Source organism: Macaca fascicularis, chromosome 17, assembly GCF_037993035.2.
Source record: "Macaca fascicularis isolate 582-1 chromosome 17, T2T-MFA8v1.1".
In the NCBI taxonomy this organism is placed as follows: domain Eukaryota; kingdom Metazoa; phylum Chordata; class Mammalia; order Primates; family Cercopithecidae; genus Macaca; species Macaca fascicularis.
This window is the reverse complement of record NC_088391.1, coordinates 13,238,540-13,263,090: the sequence shown is the minus strand read 5'-3', so window position 1 is coordinate 13,263,090 and position 24,551 is coordinate 13,238,540. Positions and strand designations below refer to the sequence as shown.

General features: G+C 36.9%; 1 protein-coding gene and 1 long non-coding RNA gene across 4 annotated transcripts in view; one reads left to right on the top strand and one right to left on the bottom strand.

Annotated features, from left to right (window-relative positions):
- STARD13 (StAR related lipid transfer domain containing 13) overlaps positions 1 to 24,551 on the top strand; it is a 557,856-nt gene that overhangs the window by 108,898 nt on the left and 424,407 nt on the right. The window lies entirely within an intron of this gene.
- Positions 3,951 to 8,802, bottom strand: LOC141408963 (uncharacterized). 3 transcript variants are annotated; one of them, XR_012426811.1, is made up of 3 exons: positions 8,544 to 8,802; positions 5,438 to 5,540; positions 3,951 to 4,631 (listed from the first exon to the last, which is right to left on the bottom strand). It is a non-coding gene; the product is annotated as an uncharacterized lncRNA (long non-coding RNA). The 3 variants fall into 3 exon arrangements; XR_012426812.1 differs by lacking the exon at positions 3,951 to 4,631 and adding an exon at positions 6,096 to 6,191 and having other exon boundaries at positions 5,330 to 5,540; XR_012426810.1 differs by lacking the exon at positions 3,951 to 4,631 and having other exon boundaries at positions 5,330 to 5,540.

Here is a 24,551-nt window from a genome sequence, read left to right as displayed (position 1 = left end):
CATATCAGCAGTAGCCTTATATTAGCAGACAGAGTACCACTATAATCACTTTATTAATTTGTCAGAATAAACATTTAGAATTATATGGGAGTCACGTCTTAATGTATTTATAACCATTTTCAGGGCCTAGGATAGCATAACAGAAAGTAGAAAGTGAGAAGAATCAGTGTAACATTGCTTCTGAGCAGTGTCAAAATTTTTGCTCCTTTTCCTAAAGAAAACTTAGTAATTCCTTTCTATTTCTTACACTTCTTTCCTTCGTTTTTTCTGTATCGTTCTTTATTTCCTTCTTTCTCTCTACCGTACAGATAGGCTGGTATTTTTTTAATTTCAAAAACTAAGTACAAATAGTTCAAAGCAAGCTGGGAAAAATATCTTACCAACAGGGCCATATTTTAAAAGAAAGTATATAAATGTGCTTTAGTAATTTATTTTTAAATTTCATTTAACAAGCATTTATTGTACCTAATACTTTCCAGGTACTCTTCTGTTTTTAAAATATTGACTTATTTAACCTTAACAATCTGTGAGGCAGATATTACTATTAGATCATCCCCAATTTATAGATAAGGAAACTGAGGCATAGAGAGGTATGTACCTTGCAGGTAGCTTGCTCACAGTCACAGAACGAGCAAGTGATGGAAAGGAAGATAATGAGTGAAACCTTGGGAGACATTGGAAACTATTTTTTTCCTCTTAAAGTATTACTTTGTTTCTGTTCTATAAATGAGATTGCATTTCCACCTTTATTACAAAACGACTTTTTACATTTGGCTTTTTACAATCTTAAATGGTTTTTATTCTCATGAAATAGTTTATTAGTTTAAATTACATGGCAGCTTACTCCCTTGTGCTTCTCTGTCATTGCCCTTGAGAACGTTCTGATGCACAGAGAAGGAAACTTTGAGCCAAGCTCCTACCACTGTACTCCAGTCTGGCCGACAGAGTGAGACTCTACCTCAAAAAAATAGAAAAAGTTTGTCTCTTGTAGACAGTAGATAGTTGGATCTTGTTTGCTTTTCTAAATCCAGCCTGACAATCTTTGGCTTTTGGTTGGAGTATTTAATCTATTTACTCGTAATGAAATTACATTTTAAGCGTCCTCATCTGAAAATCCAAAATTGAAATTCCCCCAAGTCCAAAACTTTTTGAGTGCTGACATGAAGTCACAAGTTGAAAATTCCACACCTGACCTCATGTGATGGATCACAGTCAAAATGCAGATACATAACACACAGTTTACTTAATGTCTCCAAAGAGACCCTCCCAGCCCCCTTCAGCTGTGAAATATCTTCTCCACATATGCCCCAGATTTCCTCATGCAGGTGCATCCACAAAGGGTAATAAAATGGCACATGTCAGGCAAGACACACCAATGGCAGGTTACCCATGATGCCCTACATGAGGCCAAGACCTACATGTCTTACTCATGATGTTGTTTTGTTTTGCTTATTCTCTTCTCTGTGGTATATTGTTGAGAATGTAAAAAGATCTGCAGATACCCTTATGAGTAACAGTAGTAAAGAAAAGAAGCAGCATTTATACTTATCTATAGCACAGAAAGTCAAGCTATTGAAGAAACTGGATGGTGGTGGTATAAGTGGAAAATGTCTTACAGAAGAGTATAGTGTTGGAGTGACCACCATATATGACCTGAAGAAAGAGAAGGATACATTGTTGAAGTTCTGTGCTAAAAGTGATGAACAGAAGTTAATGAAAAATAGGAAAGCAATGCATGGAGTGAAATATGAAGTACTTGAATGTGTATTGAAAGAATGGAACCATCAGTGTCACTGTGAATACATGCCACTTCATGGTATGCTGAACATGAAACTTGCAAATATCTATCACGATGAACTGAAAATGGAAGGTAACTGTGAATATTCAACAGGCTAGTTGCAGAAATTTAAGAAAAAGCACAACATTAAGGTTTTAAAGGTTTGTAGTAATAAACCATCTCCTGATCATGAAGTAAGGTAGAAATTCACTGATGAGGTTACCAAGGTCATCACGGATGAAACTCTGATACCGGGACAGCTCTGTAATGCTGATGAAACATTACCGTTTTGGCATTATTGCACCAGAAAAACACTGACTACAGTTGGTGAGACAGCTTCAATAGGAATTAAGGATGCTAAGGACGGAATAACTGTTCCAGGATGTGCTAATGCAGCAGGCATGTGTAAAGGTAACCTTGCTATGACAGACAAAAGCTTACATCCTTGTTGTTTTCAAGGAGTAAATTTCTTACCAGTAAATTATTATGCTAATAAAAAGGCATAGAGCATCAGGGATATCTTTTCTGATTGGTTTCACAAACATTTGGTACTAGTGGCTCTACTTGCTGCAGGGAATCTAGACTGAATGATTAATGACTGCAACATTTTGGTACTGCTTGATAAGGATTCTGCTCATCATCCAGCAGAAATTGTCATCAAAAATGTTTAGGTCATATATTTCACCCTGTGACATCATTAATTCATCCATGTGAATCAGGCATCACATATTCTGCATGAGTCCACTCCACAGAAATGGCTTCAGTCCATTTCATCAAACTGCTATGTTGTGTCAATAAGCTTTCTATGCACTATTCCACTTTTAAGAACTGATGGCCCTTGTACATTTGGGTTTTTTTTCAACCAATGGTTGCATGCTAAGAACATCTTCCAAATTCTGTTAGAAGACTGAAGAGGAACTTGGTCAGTTTTTGAGGAGTTTGCCATGTCCTCTTGTTCTCATTTCTGTTTTCTTCCTCCAAAAAAAATTACTTCCCCTACTTTTGGCTCATTTATTTTTCTATGGTATATCACCGGCTGGTATTGGAGTTGTTTTAAATTTTACCTTCACCTAGCATTACTTATCAACATGATAGTTATATTCCCAAAAACTATATTGTAAAAGAAAGCAGGGATGAAATATTGAAGACCTGACAGGAAAAGCAGGTTTAGGAGATCAGAGTTATAGTGAATCTAAAACAAAGGCTGATGGTTCATTAAATAAATCAACTAATGGCATTTTAAGTATTTTTAAATAGAAAAAATTGGCATTGTTCAATAACTAGTATTCCTTCTTCCTAACAAACTTTTTATTTCCTTAACCTACTAATCACATAAGATTCTTGTGAATATGTTTTTGCTTCTTATAAATAAAAATTGTTAAGAAATATTTTTTTCTTGGATCCTCATGAAATGAACAGTGCTTTTAGGTTTTATTAGTCAGTTACCTTATTTAGCTTAGCAAAATTGAAGAAGAAATGCCAGTGCACTGTGATATATTCTTAAAATCCTTCCAAATGCATTGTTGCATTTATTTATTTTTCTTTTTTTCTTTTTTTTTGAGATGGAATCTCACTCTGTTGCCCAGGCTAGAGTGCAGTGGCATGATCTCGGCTCACTGCAAGCTCCGCCTCCCGGGTTCACGCCATTCTCCTGCCTCAGCCTCCCAAGTAGCTGGTACTACAAGTGCCCGCTACCACGCCCAGCTCATTTTTTGTATTTTAAGTAGAGACGGGATTTCACCGTGTTAGCCAGGATGGTCTCGATCTCCTGACCTCATGATCCACCCACCTCGGCCTCCCAAAGTGCTGGGATTACAGGCGTGAGCCATTGCGCCTGGCCGGACTAAATGCATTGTTTTCATTCAAAACAACTTAATGCCAAGGCATAAATGACCACAGCAGAACACTGCTCTACCCTAAAGCTTTCACATTCCAATTGCTTTCCTTTGGCTTGTTTTGTCTCAGTTTTCTATATTTCTCTCAAGGTTACATTACAAAATTATCTACATATACTTGCTTTTCCATATATTTTACCTCCTCTTCTCAGGGCCCTGTTTTGTTGTAATTTTTAAAATTATCTTGAAGAAAAATTACCCATATTTTTACAAACATAGTAGCCTAAATTCCCACATTTGTGAAAAAAGTACAAATATGTAAATACACATATGTAAAATTTTGTACAGTAGGAATGTTTATTGGGGAGACAAAACTGAAACTGACACAAAGTGTTTAATAGAAATTTCATCTGGCATAGGAACATATTTAAAACAGTGGGGTTGACACAATAGATACATCTGTGTAACCCAACCATCAAGGCTGACAAACTAAATCCACTTGTTTAGTAAAGTTAATGACTAATTCTGACCAATACATGGCCAAAAGAATAAGTAAACACTATATCATAAGAGCTGAAAAACATCTGCTGGGAAATGACTATTTTTGTGAATACTTAAAAGCCATATAAATGTATTATTATATTTTTATATTTTCTAAAGTATTATTGGGCAGGGCTCAAATTAGTAAACTTAAATATATTTCAACATTTTATTAAACATTTAAAATATTTTATCCATATCAAGCATCAGGGGCTTAAAATGAGCTATTCTAAAAAATGTATTATCTACATCAATACTCTCACTTTAAAAGAATTATAATTTATTCATATATGAAATATAAAAATTATCATTAGAACATGTATTAGACTTAAATTGATTACAAATAAAAAATATTAATCTTGCCTGTAATCCCAGCTACTCAGGAGGCTGAGGCAGGAGAACCACTTGAGCCCAGGAGGTGGAGGATGCAGAAAGTGGAGACTGTGCCACTGCACTGCAGCCTGGGTGACACAGTGAGACTGCGTCAAAAAATAATAATAATAATACTTAATCTGACAACATAATAAATTTAGCTCATCACAAAACAGCATGGTCATTAAAATGAGTTTAGCAGAATAGTCAAACGTATTTCCAAAGAATAACTTAGTATAAACTATAGGTAGTTTGAGATTTAAAATGTGGCAAATGAAAAGATTTGAAAGTCTGAGAACTGTTAACTCAAAAATAGGGCAGTATAAAGGCTACAGAGATTCAAATACCAATGAATGACAAAGAAAAGAAAAATTGGTCCAATACTTAGTCAAAATGTGACTATTAGTACTATTAGGCTAAAATTAAAAGTATTAATAAGTCTATCCATTATAGCAAATATACTGCCAAAAAGCTCTAAGACACCTTTAACAGCTGAATCAACTTATTTCTTATTTCTTCTTAGACAAATGCTTTTTGCCACAAATATTCATTATACATCCACTTACATACTATGTTCTTAGAAAATAAGAGAATAAAATCAGAAAAGGAGACTTTCACATAATAATAGGAAATATTTTTGAAAGAAAATCTGATGTGGCAATCCTAATCTAATTACTGTATCAAATTCAACCAATTCTCAGTTGAAAGTAAACTAGAGTATCATTTCATAAGAGTGTTTACTGATGAAATTAGCCAGGATGAATTGTAATGTTAACAGCCATGATAAATAAATGTCATAAAATACTTATTTTAGTCAACAGAATAAGGTTGTTTAATAATTGTCTTAGTCCATTTATTTTTTTTTATAAAGGAACACCTAAGGCTGGGTAATTCAGGAAGAAAAGAGGTTTACTTGGCTCAAAGCTCTACAGGCTGTACAGGAAGCATGGTATCAGCAGCTGCTTCTGGTGAGGGCCTCAGGCTGTTTCCACTCGTAGGTGAAGGGGAAGGGGAACCTGCATGTGAAGAGATCACATGGTAAGCGAGGAAGCAAGACAGAGAAGCAAGAAAATCGATAGGAGGGAGGTGCCAGGCTCTTAACCAGCTCTGGCAGGAACTAACAGAGAACTCACTCATCATTACTAGGTGGGCACCCAACCCATGTGTCAGGGATCCACCCCTATGCCTGAAACATCTCCCACTAAGCCCCACCTCCAACACTAGGGATCAAATTTCAACATGAGATTTGGAGGGATCCAACAAACCAAATGATAGCAATAATGCTCCCAAAACACAGCAGGTATATGAAATGTAGCATTACTAATGAAGTGTGCTGTACATCTTATCTGCCTGCTTCGTTAGTGACTTTATTATAAGACAGGTTTAAAATGAGGCAAAGAACATGCACCTTTCGGGCCAGGCACAGTGTCTCACGCCTGTAATCTCAGCACTTTGGGAGGCTGAGGCAGGCGAATCACGAGGTCAGGAGATCAAGACCATCCTGGCTAACACCGTGAAACCCCGTCTCTACTAAAAATATAAAAAATTAGACGGAGTGCGGTGGCTCACACCTGTAATTCCAGCACTTTGGGAGGCCAAGGCAGGTGGATCACCTGAGGTCGGGAGTTCAAGACCAGCCTGATGACCATGGAGAAACACCATCTCTACTAAAAAAAAAACATACGAAATTTTAGCCAGCAGTGGTGGCACATGCCTGTAATCCCAGCTATTCAGGAAGACTGAGGCAGGAGAATCACTTGAACTCGGGAGGCGGAGGTTGTGGTGAGCCGAGATCACGCCATTGCACTCCAGCCTGGGCAACAAGAGCAGAACCCCGTCTCAAAAAATAAATAATACAAAAAATTAGCTGGGTGTGGTGGCACACGCCTGTAGTCCCAGCTACTAGGGAGGCTGAGGCAGGAGAACTGCTTAAACCCGGGAGGCAGAGGTTGCAGTGAGCCGAGATCGGGTCACTGCACTCCAGCCTGGGCGACAGAGCAACACTCCATCTCAAAAAAATAAAACAGAAAAAACCACCACCAAAAAAAAAACCCCAAAACGAAACAAAACCATGCACCTTTCCTTGATTTAAAGGATTCATCAGTAATTATCCAAATACATGGTACTAGCCTATTAGGGAAATGCCATGGTTTTAAAACAATTGTTATCAATCTTTTTTTCTTCTTTCCATGAAGGCTCATTCAGGGTAGGGGGCAGAGTGGGGGAAACTTAAGTCCAGTAAACAAAGTAACAGTGATTTAAATAAAACTGAGAACCAGAAAACCAACTGCTTTCTACATTTTAGAAACTGATTATCACAAACATAAACTTATCTAACAATATCTGTATTTCTATTTGTAGCAAGCATAAGAGTTACAGTGTGCAGCACACTTTAATAACTGTGATTTAATTACTGTGTCAGTAAAGGCAGTGGCACAGTCAGATTTTGACAGAATTGAGAAAAGTCCTGCTGAAAAGATGAGACAAGTTCTGAGATGATCATTTTTTACAATGTAAGCACCGTGTACATTTATAAATTATATGGTAGGGAAGGGAGTGAGCTGGGGGTAGAGAATTCTGTAAAACAAGGGAACTTGAAGAAATGCGAAAGACTGAAAAAACCTGGCATCTTCCAAAGGGTAAAATTAGTATATTTGTTTAAACTACTTTGTCCTTAATTTTAGTCATTTCTAATTTAACAGCTAAAGAACAATTAGTTTATAATAATTGAAATATTTAGTATATTTGGTATTACAGCACCCTCTATCACACGATCATATACAGAATACATTTCTATGAACTGGCTGCTTTAATCTGTGAAATTTCATTTATGTAGTTCTCTACTGGTTCTAGGGTTTAGTTTACTACTTCCCATCCACGGAGTCAAAAGGACTACTAACTTGTGCAGGCTTAGTATCACCAGTATGATTTAGTACCGTCTCTCTACTACAATAGCAAAAAGCATTACTGACAAAGCAATCCTGCACTCTAAATTATTCCAGGTGTAGTCCTAGTACCAATAGCATCAGAATCACCTGAGATTTTATTAGAGCTACACTTACCCAGCTCTATCCCCAGACCTTCCCTCCCAGTTATAACTTCTGGGGTTGAGGCCCAGCAACCTGTTTTAACAAGCCTTCTAGAGAAACTGGATGCCTGCTCAAGTTTGAGAACCACTATCATAGGAGAAACACAATCAAAGAGCGAAGTTAACATGTGCTATCTAAAATCTAAAGGAAATTTGTTTCACTATATATTTTGACATCCGCAGCACCATTCCAATGAAACACTGAAAGTAACAGTTAGTACTCCAAGCTTACAGGAAAATCTAGGTTTACAAAAAACTCATTAAAGGAAAATGTGTTGATTTTGCTAACTTTGGGGGAATTATTTTTCCTTTCTCTTATTATCTAAAAGAAACATGACATGCAAACGAAACTACATTTAGTCTGAGCATTTCGGAGGCTACCTTTCTGAAACTTCCATGGCCTATTTTAAAGCAAATTACTACATTCTGCTTCTCGATGGGTTCCTAACACATACACAGCAGGCGTTTACAACAGCGCTTTAATAGGCGAAAGGAAACAAAAGCTTTTACAGCAGAGGCCAATGTAAGCCACAAAGCTAGTGCCATCTTCCTACTCGGCAATTAATACAGGGTCCCAGTCCTCACAGATTAAAGAACTGATAAGGGGAAGACTGGGAATGACCCAGCAACAACGCATAAGGAAGCAAAAAATAAAAGGAAACCGTTTCTTCTGGACTTAAAACTAGAGAAAGAACCCAGTTTCCGCTCCATTTTGGGTTTGTAAAGCTGCTCCTACAAGCAGCTTCCGCTTCAGAGTCGCCGCAAAGTCCCTCCCGCGCGGGAACTCGGCGGGGCGGAGACTCCGGTCCCTCCCCGTCCAGGGCGGGAGAAAGGAAAGCAGGGGCCGCGGTTTCTCTGGAAGGTTCCGAGAGAAGAGCGCGTGCCACCTCGCGGGTGGCGGGAGACTGGGCACCAGATGGCGCTGCCGCACCGAGAGCCAGAGCCTGGGCCGCTGGGGAGACGGGAAGAGGCGTCACCGGATCCCTTCCTTTGCGCTCGTTGCCGGAAATGCGCGCCGCAACTAGCCTCTGGTCCCGGATATTAAGACTTCTGGAGGGTTCCCGCGTGAGGGCGGGGCCAGAACCGGAACCGAACGGCGACCGACGGGCCTCGGAGCGGAAGCCCGGGGCGACGCCAGCGGGCCCTAGTTGCTGGTGCGCGCGCCTCGTCTTGGCGGGAGCGCGAGGGGCGGGGTCTTGCCATGCGCTTGCGCACTTTGGGGACGTAGGTGCCGCGGGCGTGTACGTCTTTTTCCATCTTTGTACGTTTGGTAGGCGGGTAGAGCTGCAATGGTGGCGTAATGGGTTTTGTTTTTAATCCCGCCCACGGGGTTTGGGTTCTGGCTGTGCGTCAGGTTTCTGGAAGGCTTTGTGGAAAGTTAATGGTATAAGAGGCAAAACTGGATCTGTACTTTTTTCTTAGTCCTTAGCGATCCAAGTGCAGTCTGGGTGCGGTCTCAGTACTAAGATGGACCAGCCTTCCCCTCTAAATCTTAGTGAACCGGCTTGATTCCCCGGTCTGTTCATCTTTAAGTGTTTATTCCGAGAAGGTAGGGGTGTCAAAAGGAATAAAAAGGGCACACAGACAAATAGACTATTCGTGTGGAACCAAAAAGATTTTAAAATTATTTAAGAAAGCATGCCTTCGTGTTTTTTAAACTTTTTTAGCAAACGATTTTCTTAGGGAGTTGTGTCAGTTTTTAATTTTTGTCAATACACAGTTTTATATTCTGTGTTTTGTGGTGTGGCCTTGGTCTTTCATCACATTTAACTAAAGGAAAGCCTCTTGTGCAGATGTGTTCCAAAGGAAAATTTTGTCACTTTTTCGCTTTTAAATTTTAGACGACCATAGTAGTTTCTGAAAGTGCGTTGGCTTTGTTTTTAGATGCTGCAAGGAAACAACCAAGTGTGTTGCAGAATTAAAATCTGGATGAGTCTGCATCCGCCCTGTTTAATTTTAAACTAATTCTAAAAATGTCAGCTGTGCAAAGTGCTCAGTTCTCCTGGAAAATTTCTTCAGCCTTGGTAAACACTTTTATCTGGATTTCAGAGCTCTTTGCAGTCCATGGCCTATATAAAAACAGTACTTGTAAAAGTCAGAGGGAAAGGAATACAGGCATTCAAGTAGATGTTTTGAAAGAAACAGCAGTGGACCGGATGATACAAGAAAGATTGTCCGAAATTGCCAAATAAGTGTATTTCATTATTTTTTGCTAAAACCTTTAGATAGCCTTGGTAGTTGGTAGTGGAAAGAACACTGCTGTGACGTGAGGAGTACCATGGCATCTGTTTATGTAAAAGCTAAGGGGATATTGCAATATCATTAAAGATTGGTCAGAAATAGGGCAAGGAGGCGGCAAGATACCCAAAGGGGAAGTAAAAGGGGAAAATGTTGGAAGATACTAGAAAACGTGAAAGAGGTCAGAGCTGAAGCTGTAATCTTGGAAGAGTGATCTGGAAGATTGCAAAACAGCTTTTAGACCCTAAAATCAAATGTAGGGAATAAAGAATCAGTTTATTTCATCATAGCATACTTCAGCTTTGGCTATACCCCATTGAGTTGCTTACTTTTTTTTCGACTTTCCCATCTTTGTCTATATTGTATATAAACAACCTTAAATTGAGGGATTGCTTCATTTTGCTACCATTATACTGTTAAGTTACACTAACATAGCTCTTCACAGTTTAAAGAATACACATATATTCAGAAATAGTGGCATTGACTCCTTTGCAAATATGTTCAACTCTTACCCCTCACTTTTAGCACTTGCCCGGCAAAACTCAAACCATGGATGAACCCCTGCGTGCGTTTGTCTTTTCTGAGCTTGGGCCCAGCCTGGTAACTGTTGGGGAGACTAGTGTGATCTCACACCTAAATTGGCTCTGCATATTGATTAGCTGTCCTACTCCTTTGCTGTACTGACTTTACCCTTTCCTTCTGTAATCCAAATATCTCATTCTTTTTCCTCCTCAAATTATCAACTTCCTCCTCAACTAATGACTTTGCCTCACACTTTATTGAAAAAAGAATTGTGAGCATAAGCCAAGAATTTTCGTTTATTCCCACCATCAAATGTATTTGTGTCTGCACTCATCAAACATCCTTGTATAGTAGTCCCCTTTATACATGGTTTTGCTTTCCATAGTTTCAGTTACCCACTGTCAACCGAGGTCCAAAAATATTCAATGGAAAATTTGAGAAATATAAATTTTGAATTGCTAGAAGTTGTAAGTAGTGTGATGAAATCTCATGCTGCCCCTCTCTGTGCCTCCCAGAACGTGTGTGCTCCCTTTGTTCAGCATCCACTATCACGGTTATCACCTCTCACCATATCAATGAGCTTGGATTCAAGTAACCTTTATTTTTCTTAATGTCTCCAAGGCCCAATAGTAGTGATATTGGCAATTTCGATATGCCAAAAGAAGCCTTAAAGTGCTTCTTTTAACTGGAAAGGTGAAAGTTCTCGCCTTAAAGAATCTCCTAAGGTCACTAGGAACCAAGTGGTTGGTAAGAATCAGTCTTCTATCTGTGAAATTATGAAGAAATAAAAAGAAATTCGTGCATAATATATTTAGGGTAGGGTATTCTCTGAAGTTTCAGGCATCCACTAGGTTCTCGGAACATACCCCTGAGGCTAAGGGGGAACTACTATAGTTTAAAAGGGTGACAGGTCTTTTTATCAAATGCCAACACTTGCTACTTTTAGTCTTTAGTTTTAGTCATTAAGTGGGTATATTTTCAAAACTTTTGCGTATTTTAAAACTAAGTTGTTTGTAATTGAGTTGTAGAAGTTATTTACATACTATGCGTATGCCTTTTTTGTCAGAAGTATACGTCGTGAATATTTTTCTACCAGTCTGTGGCCTGCTTTTTCATGTTCTTAATAGTATCTTTTAAAGAGCAACTTTTGTTTGTAAGTTGTATTTTTCTAGGGATTTGTACATATCCAAATATTCGTTAGCATAAAGCTGTTCATAAAATCCTCTCATTTCTAAGATTCACAATATATCTTATTTATGTTTATGATCCACTTAATTTTTAGTATGGCACAATAATGGTTGATAGTCATATTTTTCAAAATGGAAATCCTGTTATTCTAGTAGCATTCGTTAAAAATATCATTTTCTTCATTGAATTACCTTGGCACCTTTATTAAAAATCTACCGATCTTCTGAATTTCTATTCTATTCAATTCCGTGGATAAATATATCTGTTCTTAACCCAGTCCCACACGGTATTGATTACTGTAGCTTTATACGTCTCGAAATCAGATAGTGAAAGTATTTTTTTCCTCAAAATTACTTTGGCCATTCTAAGTCCTTTGCATTTTAATATAAATTTTTAAATTGTCATTTCAATTTCTAAAAACGTCTGCTGGGATTTTGAATGGGATTCTGTTAAATTTATTCATCAACTTGGAGAGAATTGACATCTTAAAAATACTGAGTTTTCCAATCTATGAACATGGCATATGTCTACTTTTATTTTGATCTTTAATTTCTGTTTGTAATTTTCAGCATACAGGTATTGCACATACATGGTTAAGTTTCTTCCTACACATTTCGTGGTTTTTATTCTAAGTGTATTTTTTTAGTTTAAGTTTGTTGAATCATTTTATTTCAGTTCTACAATTTTCTTATGTATAGATTCTGCATCTCTAGTATTAATAAATTCAAGGCCAGACGCAGTGGCTTATGCCTATAATCCTAGCACTTTGGGAGGCTGAGGCGGGCAGATCACAAGGTCAGGAGATCGAGACCATCCTGGCTAACATGGTGAAACCCCGTCTCCACTAAAAATACAAAAAATTAGCCCACCATGGTGGTGGGCACCTGTAGTCCCAGCTACTCGGGAGACTGAGGCAGGAGAATGGCGTGAACCCAGGAGGCGGAGCTTGCAGTGAGCTGAGATTGTAACACTGCACTCCAGCCTGGGCAACAGAGTGAGTCTCCGTCTCAAAAAAAAAAAAAAAAAAAAGGAAATTCAATAGTTTGTGCCCGTTAACTCCAATATTTGGATCATCTGTGGATCTTGTTTCCATTATCTTTTGCTTCTGTTTCCTGATATGCCCAGAAATTCTTTATGAAATGTTGTCTTTGTTTATGGAAAAACAAAAACAAAAACAAAAAAAACTGGGCTCTGAGTGGTGTTTTTTCTTCTATAAAAGATTTACTTTTGCCTCTGTTAGGAAGCTAGGCTAAGGACAGAGCACCTTAATCTAACTTAATCTAATATGGAAGGGAGATTATTTCAAACTGGTTTTCAGACTTTGTTAGGTCTGGCCTATTTCAGGTTCGTTCTTACTCTTGGGGGTGGTCCTTTCTGTGTCCCAGCTGAAAGCCGAGGTGTCAGGCCTTCCCTCTTTGGTGGGCCCTGAACTCCCATTTTTATTTTCTCGGCTCGTGGACTCCTGAAAGGAAGCTCTTCTCAGCTTGTCTGCTTCTTAGTTGCCATTATCTGTGTAACTTCTCAGCCTTTGAAACAACTTCCAAATTGTTGAATACGGTAAGGGGAAAAGAGTCAAATATGGGCAGACTTCTCTGCCCCCTTCTTTAGGATCTTGCCCTCTCAAGATCCTTTTTGTATTTTACTCAGATTTCCCTAGTTCTGCGCAGTTCAGAGGTGGGGTCTATTTTTTTAAAAAACCCTCATCATCTGAGAGTCTTGATGATAAGAAAGATAGGCTCTTTTTTTCTGAACTAGTGTCACTAGTTTTTGTTTCTAAACATCAGAAACAACACAGAAGACATGGAAGTGACTTTCCGTCTTACTTGGAGGTGTTTGTGGGACCTCCTGGTGGTGATAGCCCCTTGCCACAGATGGGTTCCTAGGCAATGCCCTAGTTCTCTTTAGAGTTGGCCTGACTCTTCTGTATGGGGAAGCACCCTCTGTTCCTTTTGCTGAGAGATCAGGATAGTTCTGTTTCCAGGCAAGCCAAACATGACTATGCTGTAGCTGTAAATTCAGTCTGTCACCTTTGGTGCTCTTAAAATACAAGCATATGTTCCAGTCAGACAAGAAGAAATACATCTTTTCTTTTCTTTTCCTTTTTTTTTTTTTTTTTTTGGTGCCAGTAAAGAAATACATACTTCCCGGCCCGAGAGTGGATTTGATTTTTTACCATAATTTCAAGGAATGATTATATAAAACATTGCCCACAGGTCTGTGAGTGTACTGTAGAAAGATCGAATGATCAGGATTTAATCCAAGACCCCTCACTTTCTACATGGGTGTAATTGAGCAAGTTATTTAACTTTTCTGAGCCTCAGTTTCCCTAAAGTGTCAAATAAGATATCTACTTGCCAAGATTGGGTTTTAAAAAGTTTGTTTGTAAAATGTCTGATACATAATGGGTTCTTTACTGTTTTTAAAATTATACAAAAAAACAGTTTTAACTTCAAGGGGCAATGTTAGTCATAACTTGTCTGCATAGCAGCAGTATTTAGGAAGCCACAACATTTCCAGATTTCTGCTCATCACTTAGTTTGTTTTATTCAGTAAACATTGACTGGACTCCCACTAAATGCTGAACGCTGCACTAGGATGCAAAACCAGTGAAACAATAACCTGTCTCACAGCTATGTAAACAACTTATTCATTTTATTGAAAGCCATGATCAGAACTGTTCTGAAAGTTTTCTCATCTGTAGTGTTCAAGTCGTGGTATTTACTCTCTGGCTGCTATTTAATGAATCCTGAAATTGTTTTTATAACCTAAAATAAAATTTTATGATATGATAACCTAAAAGAAAATCTGATTAAAAAGTTTATTTAATGTGGAATAAAATTTAATATAAAGCAGCTCTAATATGAATAGCAAGGGAATTTTGTTACTAACCAATAGAACAATATAATGAGGCAGTTTCGCTAAGACTGTATGACAAAATGGAACCTGAACTCTGCTCCAGTGTATTAATAATTAGTGTGACTTTTACAGAGATTGGAGGGTAGGCTGTCATCAGACATCACAGGGAAGTTCTGTTCCATAAGCTGGCAGAAGCAATTTCTTCTTTCTTTAAAGAGGAAAACCGCGTTTTATAGTTGAGTGTTCATTAAAAGAGGTATCTACTAGTTTTTCCCTTTTAATCCTGCTTTTCAGATTGTGCTAGCCCAGAGAGAGTTGTAAACCCCTTGAATATAGGACATTGGCTTCAGTTTTTATTATATCAACTCTCATATGCATCTCTAATGTTTGTCTAATTTTTATCCTACCAAGAGAGTATAATCATTATGCAGTAAATATGGACTGAGTAATATTACAACATCTCAGATTCAGGAGACTCTCCCATGATAGGAAAATATATTTCAGAATCAAATACTCTTATTTCCTGAGTTTCATTTTCTTTATTATTTTTTATTCATTTTCATTTTCCTAACTTATAGAATAAACAAATGCAGCTTGGAACAGTTAAAAAGTTTCTTAGTTATTGATGATAAAACAATCCAAATTATGTTACACTAAATTTCATAAATTCCTGGCTTTAAAAATACATATGATGTAATAGCATGTTAAATAACGGCCAATACTATTTAGTTGTCTTATTTTCCATTTCTGTTTTGCTTCACCATCTTACCGTTTTATCTTCCACCTTTGAATCTTCAGTACTCTTAACTGTATCACTGAGGATTAACAATCCTATATATTTAATTTATTTACATGCACACACAGAAAATGAAATGTCACATCTAGAGTAGCTTTCCCGTAACCCAGCTCTATTCATGTCCGCAAAATCACCGATGCTCTTCTTCCAGATCATGATGAGGACTAGCTGGGGTGTTAAGTCTGACATCTGTGTGTTCTATAAGGGATCACTCAGTCCTCTTCCATTCCAAAAACTTAAGTATAGATTTTTGGACTGTCATCTCGCCTTTTATAATGTGCTTAGATGGAATCAGTAAAACAAATGTGCCTTTTATTTCCCTGAATGGGGTTATTGTAAAGAAACAAGAAGCCATAAATAAGGGTGCAAATTTCCCTTTATCCCCAAAACACAAATAGTCACATTTGAGGACTAGAACATATTTACTTCAGCTTTTGTGATAAGAGAAAGAATGTAAGTTTTTTATGTTCAAAATAAAGTTGACCTTGGTGCAAAACAACCAATATGTTTTAAGAACTTTCTCCTCCTTTGAAGCAGGCCTTTGTTATATCTCTAATTAATATAATTAAGTTATTTTGAAAATCAAAATAATTAATTGATGTTTTTCTTTCTCATCTGTTCCTGGAAGTTGTGTTTTTAAGTTACTAAAATACAATTTTATATTTAATTGATTGCCTTTGATTCTCTGTGATAAAACTTAAAATACAAAATATCTTTTACTTACTTGTATATATCTGAAATTGTTATAGTTTAAGAATATTTGTATGTAACTCTTCTAAACTTCTTTGAAATCATCAATATTAAGTTTAAATGAAGACTTGGGGCTAAAATTTCCAGTGAGTGCTTTTTTCACTTTTGTTTTTATTTTTGGCTAGTCGTATTCAGATTTATGTAATGAAGAAAACCCCTTTTGGTTCTCCTTTTTTTTTCTTTTTGAGACGGAGTTTTGCTCTTGTCACCCAGACTGGAGCACAATGGTATGATCTCAGCTCACTGCAGCCTCTGTCTCCTGGGTTCAAGCGATTCTCCAGCCTCAGCCTCCTGAGTAGCTGGGATTACAGGCACACACAACCACACCAGGCTAATTTTTGTATTTTTAATAGAGATGGGGTTTCACCATATTGGCCAGGCTGGTCTCGAACTCCTGACCTCAGGTGATCTGCTTGCCTTGGCCTCCCAAAGTGCTGGGATTACAGGCGTGAGCCACTGCACCCAGCCCAGTTCTCCTTTTATTATGTCCAGAATTTGGACATAACATCTTCTTTCATCAAGAAAACGGTACATTTTAATTTGTTCTACTTTTCATCTTTGGGGTTAATGTTTCATTTGTCATGAATAGTTTGGACGGTAGATAACCATAACTTGACTAATAAAAGGAAAATACGTTTTTATAAAATAATGTTAAAACAGGCACAATCCTTAATCTCATAGTGCTTATACTAGACACTTAAGAAGAAGGTAAATATATCCAAAGGCCACTGAAATGTTCTATAATAATTTTAATAGTGTTTCCACAGTGTATTCTATATATAAAAATACATTAGAAAAGGTTCCTTTTCTCCTGCTTAATATTGTACATGATCACAAAATACATGTATGAAAAAACAGCCTGTGGTTTCAAATATCTTTAAAACAAGGATTACGTGACTAAATTAAATATTTGATAAACAAAAAACCTTTTTAAAAATGTTGAATTCCAATGGCTACCTGTTGAATTACATTTAAAACCAGACAGAAGATACACACTTCTTTCTGTCCTACTTCATCAACTATTTTCCCTGTCTGGTGCATAACATTCTTAAACTGCTTAGAGGAAACTTGACACAGAGCAGTGCATCATCCAGTTAGTTCATGTGGCTGTCACTGAGCTTGAACACCATGCCAAAGAAGATACTCTAAAGGTCTGATAACTCAAAATAATATAATTTGTAAAGGCCTAATATTTTATGGTAGGAGACTGTAGGACATAAAATAGACATTCTATTGATGAGAAATCTGAGACTATAGAAAGAGTGAAAAGTACACCCAGCTAACAAAAAGAGTGATTTCAGGGTTGCTAATAGACTTTCCTTGCTTGCCCCAGAGCATTCCTGTTGTGATATCATCACTCCACTTACCTCTATTTATTGGTTAGGTGTCAGTTACTTTTGAAAAATCCTAAGCACAAAGTTCTGACCAGTATTCTGATGAACATAAAGTAAGTATAAGAGATGTCCTTCCTTTCTAGGAACTTTGAGAGTAATTGAAGAAAAGAGGCACATTCATGTAATGGGAAACACCTTATGATGAAGTGTGCTATGAGAGCAGAGAAGAGCATAACAACATTCAGCATTTGTTAAGAGCTGAACATGTGCGTAGAGCTTTATATCCAGTCTTCACAGTCATGATCAGGGTGGCTGGGGAAGTCTCCATGGAAGAGGTGCTCAGGTGTTTGAAAGTTTTATTGACACCAAATACAAAGAAATTGTAAGCAAAGGCTTTGGTTTAAATTTGCATATGATCTTGCCATGTACTTCCTAGCCTTTTCAGTTTATATAAGCATAAATCTTATTTACCAGATTAATAACTTTATTGAATGTAAACAACTTGATAGGTAAACAACAACAAAAAAAAAGAGCTTTGTTTTTTCTTTCTGTTGTTCCTTCAAATATGTGCAAGGAATATTTCTTCTCTACTTTGAATGATTTCTCAGGTGGGTGCCATAGCATTTCCAATCATTTTGAAATAAAACATTCTCTGGTTACCTTTTGGCACAAGAACAGTTTCATTTAAATATTCAGAATTTTCAGACCGTTTATTTTCACATAGCTTCATAATCTTACCTAATTTAAAGCTGCTTCCCACTGCTGAGGCCTGCTATGGGCAGAGAGGCCTATGGCAGTTGGCTTCTCTTTTGCTTTCCTATCTTGCTCTATTGCTCCTCACCCAGTCTGCTACCTGCAGTGTCTCATCCTCCAGGTTCTTACCAGGTAGAAAGGACTGGGGGAAAAGACCCAGGTTTACATGGTCACTACTCTAACAATCTGGAACTGGCATTCTTGGGGCTTTGTCTGATTCTAAAAGTACGTCTTTATGTTCCCTTGTCTGGAATCTCCAGTGACACAATTCTCAGATTGGCCTTTTTCCCACTGGCCACTTAGGACTTCAGCCAACATTTAGCCATGGGCGACTGATATATTCACCTCACCCAGGTTCTTTCTGTTGGGGTCCCATTGCCCCAGCCCCTTTGGAGAAATTTTCTTGGCTGATTTCGTCACCTGGAAGGTGCCTATCTGGTCCACAAGAATCACTTGTACTTCCTTGACCCAGTTTTGTGTGGAAATACAGTAATTGTCTTACAGGACCACTGATGCGCTTTAGATTCCTCATGTCTGAAGCAGACACCAGACAGGAATCAGATTAGTTCATAATGACATGAGATACAAATAAACAATTGCTCGGAAGTACAAGATTTTTATACCCATATGACATAAATTTCTCTCCTGTTTTCATGAAAGGAATTTTGTGCCCACACTATCCCAGGTGTATTAATAGCATACAAGTAAAAGTCAAAGCATTACAACTTTGACAAAAATAAACAATGCTTTTAGACTACAAGATAGAAAAATTTCTTACAAGCACAGCCATAAAAAAAGAAAACTAAATCAAGGGACCAGAAGAAATGCTAAAAATTATTATTCAAGAAGGAAAAAAGATTAGAAGTTACATATTGAAAGAGTTCACCATACACCTAAAAAGATCAACCCAGAATTATAACATCAAGACATTCTACCACAATTAAGGGTTTTGATTTTTAAAAATCCTTTGAATATTTAGAGGGGAAAAGAGCACATGATTTATAAGAGATTATAATTAGATAACCTTTAACTTTTTTCAATAGCAATACGTTAGGCTAAAAGAAAATAAGGTAACATAATTAAGATTCTCAAGGGGAAAAAAGTATGTGCCAAGCATTTTGTGTCTGGAAAAACTTACGTTCTAGCAAAAAGGGCATGAGGACTCATGAGATCTTTCTGAAGAGCCTGCTAGAAAATGAGCTTCAGGTAACAGGTGAGCAGACTGACAGCTTACAGACTTTGCTGAGCTGCAATAGAGACTTCATAGGAGAACTAAGAGTAAATGAAGGCTAAGAGAAAGAGAAAATAGTATATAATCGCTAAAAAGATGGGGATAGAGGGGGGACAGCACATGCAAAACCTTTTATAGTGTTTTCAGTACTTCTGTTGGTGGTAGCATTAGGATTGTTATTTTGAGACTATTAAGTGTATAATATGAGATAAAAAACAAATGAGTAATTATGGAATATTCTGATTCTGTCATAATCTGTGTCCTTGAGAACCAAGATTCTCAGTTTAGAAGAAAAGAGATACAGATGTAATAGATTAAAGACTAAGTAAAAGTCCTGTAGTCTTATATTCAAACTGGAAGTATTGGATATGAACTCATGAGTTTTCTCTCTCTCACCACTCTCTTCCTTTCTGTCTCTATGTCTATTGAAAACACCTAGAAACAATGACCAACCCAGTGGTAATGACTGTCCCTATTGTTTGGATTGTGTTCTTGAAATAATTCCTTATTTAAAGAAACCAGGGTTTCTAGGAGAAACTTCCATTTCTAGGCTTAAGGAAGGAAATGTGTAAGATGAACCTAGAACAGCTTGTCATACCATGGCAAGGTAGCTATCAAACACTACCAGGGTCTCAGAAACCAAATTGACAAGGCACCCACTAGCTAAGGACAGAATAATTTGAATGCCATTCACAAGAATAATTACAGTGAATTGAAACTTATCAAATATATTTAAATCCATGGTTCATAATGATACTTTTTAAAAAGTAGCTGATCGCCTTTAGAGCATAAGTGTGTTAGTCTGTTTTCAACACTGCTGATAAAGACACACCCAAGACGACAATTTACAAAAGAAAAAGGTTTAATGGGCTTACAGTTCCATGAGTGGGGAGGCCTCACAATTATGGTGGAAGGTGAAAGGCACATCTTACATGGCAGACAAGAGAAGAGAGCTTGTGCAGGGAAACTCCCCTTTATAAAACCATCAGATCTCATAAGACTTATTCACTACTATGGGAATAGTACAGGAAAGACCTGCCCTCATGATTCCATTACCTCCCACCCATTCCCTCCCACAACACGTGGAATTGTGGGAGCTACAATTCAAGATGAGATTTGGGGGGGGACACGGCCAAACCATATCAATAGGGAACCAATTCATTATCTTGAAAACTAATAAAGTGAAAGGATGAAGTATTCTGGTATCCTATATGAACTGTAATGCTAGGTAGTCAAATAGTAAATGAGGGAAAATATCACTGTATAAACATATTCCAGCTCATAGATGAAAAAAAAATTAACATATCACTGTGTTGCAGCCCCTAATGAATGAATACATACAGGTATTTTGCATGACTAGCTGCTAATATCATTAAAAAGACAGCCAGACATTATATACCTCTTGATGGAAGCACACAACACTACCTATAGTCATGTCAAAGGGATTAAACTCAAATCTTAATTAGCTCCTGGTTTTCAGAAAAACAGAAGACACGAACAAGTTGAAGTGTGCAATTGAACATGCAATTTGCAAAATTTAGATTGGGAAAATTCTTGGATTTTTCAACAGATAAACTATAACAAAAATAGGTTATAGATGAAAACACAAAAGACATCAAAAAATGTATAAAGGGGCAAGACTACACTTTAACACCTAAGGATGCACATGAACACATAAAGATGCATCTCAGTGATAATGAAAAATGCAAGGAAATAATTACTGTAAAAGCCAGAATAATAGTTACTTGGCGGGGGGAAAAGGAATTGCAATTGGTATGGGATATTTGGAGCGGTTTGGGTCGGGGAGTTCTTGCACAGTTTGACTTCTTGATGTGGTTGTGGTTAAAAGGTTGTACACCTTACTTTATGAAGTCATGCATCTGTTTTGTGTGCTTTTCTGTATTTCCCCTTTATTTCCTTTATTTCACAATAAAAATAAGATGTTGAAGAAGCATTCACCAAAACAAAAACAAAAAAACACGAGTAGAGGCAAGGGAGAATTAAGTTCAAATTTAAAATGTTAGGATACCAGCAATTATTATGCATGTTAACTCTTTGATATTTATGTAGGCTCCTTATCTTTTCTAATTTTCACAATTGTAAAACACATCAATAAAAAAAATTTCACAGGGCTCCCATTACCTACAGCAAGATTTCAAACTCCTTAATATGTAGTTTCTTATCTGGGGCTCCCCATTTACCTTCTACAGATCATTTGCTGCCAGTACCCCCTAGGCACCATCAGATGGACTCAGATAAAATCCTCACTATTCTTTGAGCATGCTGTATCTTTTTGTGCTTTCATGCCTTTGGGATTCCCATCCCCTGAAATACTGCTATTCTTCCTGCTAAATTTAGTTTAAAGGTTACAACCTCTATGAACACTTCCTTTTCCCCTAGGCAGAATTATTTGCTTTTTTTGTCTGTTTTCCCATATCGTTTTGTACATACTTTGGCTTAAATCCTTTCGATAGATCTGTCTATATGACCCTTTCTCCTTAGTTTAGAGGTCTTTAGGAAAATATGTTATATTTATTTTTATTTCCTCAGTCCTGGGACAACACTTGGCATATGAATGAATGAATGAATGAATGAATGAATGAATGGCTGGATGAATGAATAAATGAATGAATGAGAAGAGACAGAAATTGAGGGCTCCAAAGATATACTTTGTTGTAACACCACTGGGTTCAGGAACAAGATGCAAGTTTCTAAATCAACTATGTACTAGTGAAAAATAAAGGCATGAAACTATAAAAACTTGTTCCATATGTAATTTTTAAGTAGAACTGGACATCAACATGACTCTTCTGTGTTCTCACATCTCATGCTTTATTCCGTTAGTTTCTGTGCATCTTCAACAGATCACATCATGGGATTTGGAAGAGATATTTGGGTTATTCAATCAACATGGCACTAACTTTCTTCTTAGTCTGTTATGTTCGGTCTCTGGTTCCTTTTTCTGCAGTATTCAACCCATCAGAAAGAGCATAGTCATGGCTCTCATAAAGTGTATAACACAGTTAGATCTCTGGCTTCCTGAAGCTCTGTCAATATCTTGTGTAAAATATGACCCAAAAAATACAACAGGAAGTAATAAAACCCTATGAATAAATCCTATTAGTATCCCCATTTATTCCAATGAGATGGCAGAGGCATTGGGAGGTTAAGTAATTGGCCGAAGTCACAAGTTACCCTCTTTACATGAAATTTTGGCAAAAATTAGAATGATAATTTTGTTACTGGCTTCCTGTACAGCAAGCAGAGGAATCATAATGTGAACTTAGGCAGCAGCCCACTTTCACTACACTAAATATAAGCACTAAAGAGATGATCGTTACTGTGACGAAAAAGAGAAATCTTGTGACCAGCACTAGGAAGTGTGAAAAACTGGAAGGCCTCTTATTTCTCAGATGTGGAATCAGTGGTGTCTTTCTTGCTAATTTAGCAGGAGAAATAAATTAGTCTCACTTATAGGAAGATCTGAGATTAGAAACATTTTTAAAGATAAATTCAATACAAATTATGTTAGCTCAGGGCTGGGTGTGGTGACTCATGCCTGTAAACCCAGGACTTTAGAGGCTAGGACAAGAGATCCCTTGAGGCCAGGCATTTGAGATCAGCCTGTGTAACACAGCAAGACCTCATCTCTACAAAAATAAAGAAAAAAAAGTTGGCCAGTCATGGTGGCACACCCTATGGTCTCAGCTACTTGGGAGACTGAAGCTGGAGCCCAGGAGTTTGAGGTTGCAGTGAGCTACGATTGTGTCACTGTACTCCAGCCTGAGTGACAGAGGTGACCATATCTAAAAAAAAAAAAAAAGTATATATATATATACACACACACACACATGCCTCTACTCGTGTGTGTATATATATATATGTATATATATATGTATGTATATATATATGTATATATATACACACACACACATGGATATGGATATGGATATTGTGTGTATATATATATAATATTAGCTTAGCTGAGGAAAACTTTGATATGTGTTTAAACTTCATCATGTTTTGAATGTTCTCTAGAGGTTCATTATACAAACTTCTTTTTTGAGATATAGGACAAATCTATCTGAAGAATAAATGTAAAAGACAACTTTCAGTCTATGCTAGGCTCTGACATTCAGCCAATTTCATTTATATTTGGGACCAAAAACTAATGTTACATTACTTATGGCTTTTAGATATTAATGGTCAGTTAACGGATTATTAATAGTATTCCAAATATTTTAAAATACAGATATTTCTTTATAAATGTGCCTTCCTCTAGAAAATTAAACATGATGGTCTTTAGTTTTCATATCATCTGAGTAAGATTCTTCTTTTGCAAATCAGGAAATTTTAAAATGGCATGCTAAATTTTAAATATTATATAAAATTAAAATTTGTATAATTATTTCAGAACTGTCCTAGAATTTTTTAAACAAAGGGGTTACCTATCTGTATTTTTATTTTTTTCTTTTATTCTGAAAAGAACAGGATGAATAAAGGAATCAACTCTTTATTTCTCCTGGCTTGGACAGTCTGCCACCTGATTCTTTGCTGTATTTGCATCCATATGAATATCTTAACTCAGAAATTTTTTCCTAAGTTCTCTTTATATGAAATTTGGGCAAAGATTAGGAAGAGTACTTTATTGTTGGTTTTCTGTAATTCATAATTGATTTCCTTTCATTGCTCAATTGCATATAGTAGAAACTATTCAGTGATGTCTATTACATCAGTAAAGTTGACTGTAGTAGACTATTACCTATTCATAGCAACCTTACAGAATGACTATAAGGATAGCATTTAAAAAAAAATCTTTTTTTATGGGGGAAGGGGTCTGGAAAAGGAACAAAGGAAAAGGTATTGTTTGAGTAATATATGAACTACAAAAAGTAAGTAATGGATAAAGACCCATGGAAAAAAGTTTGAAAAATCGGGGATTATATTCCAAGAAGCAATGAAATTTGACAGAAAATTCTCGTTCACTTATTTTGCAGTCCAAAGACATTAAATTAAACCCTTAAAACTATGTATTTAAAATAATATAGAAGAGGCTAAAATATAAAAGAAAAATTCTAAGGAACAAAACTTAATAAAATATTTTTCTAGCTGTGTCACTTTTTTGTCAAAGAAGAAAACAGTTCTTTTGATCCCTGGGGCTCCCCATGTGTAATGGTTCTAAAAACAACAAACCACTGTCATTATTTAAAATTCACATCACATGATCCTCAGGATAGCTCAGACACAGGCAGTATTGTCTTCCCTTTCTCT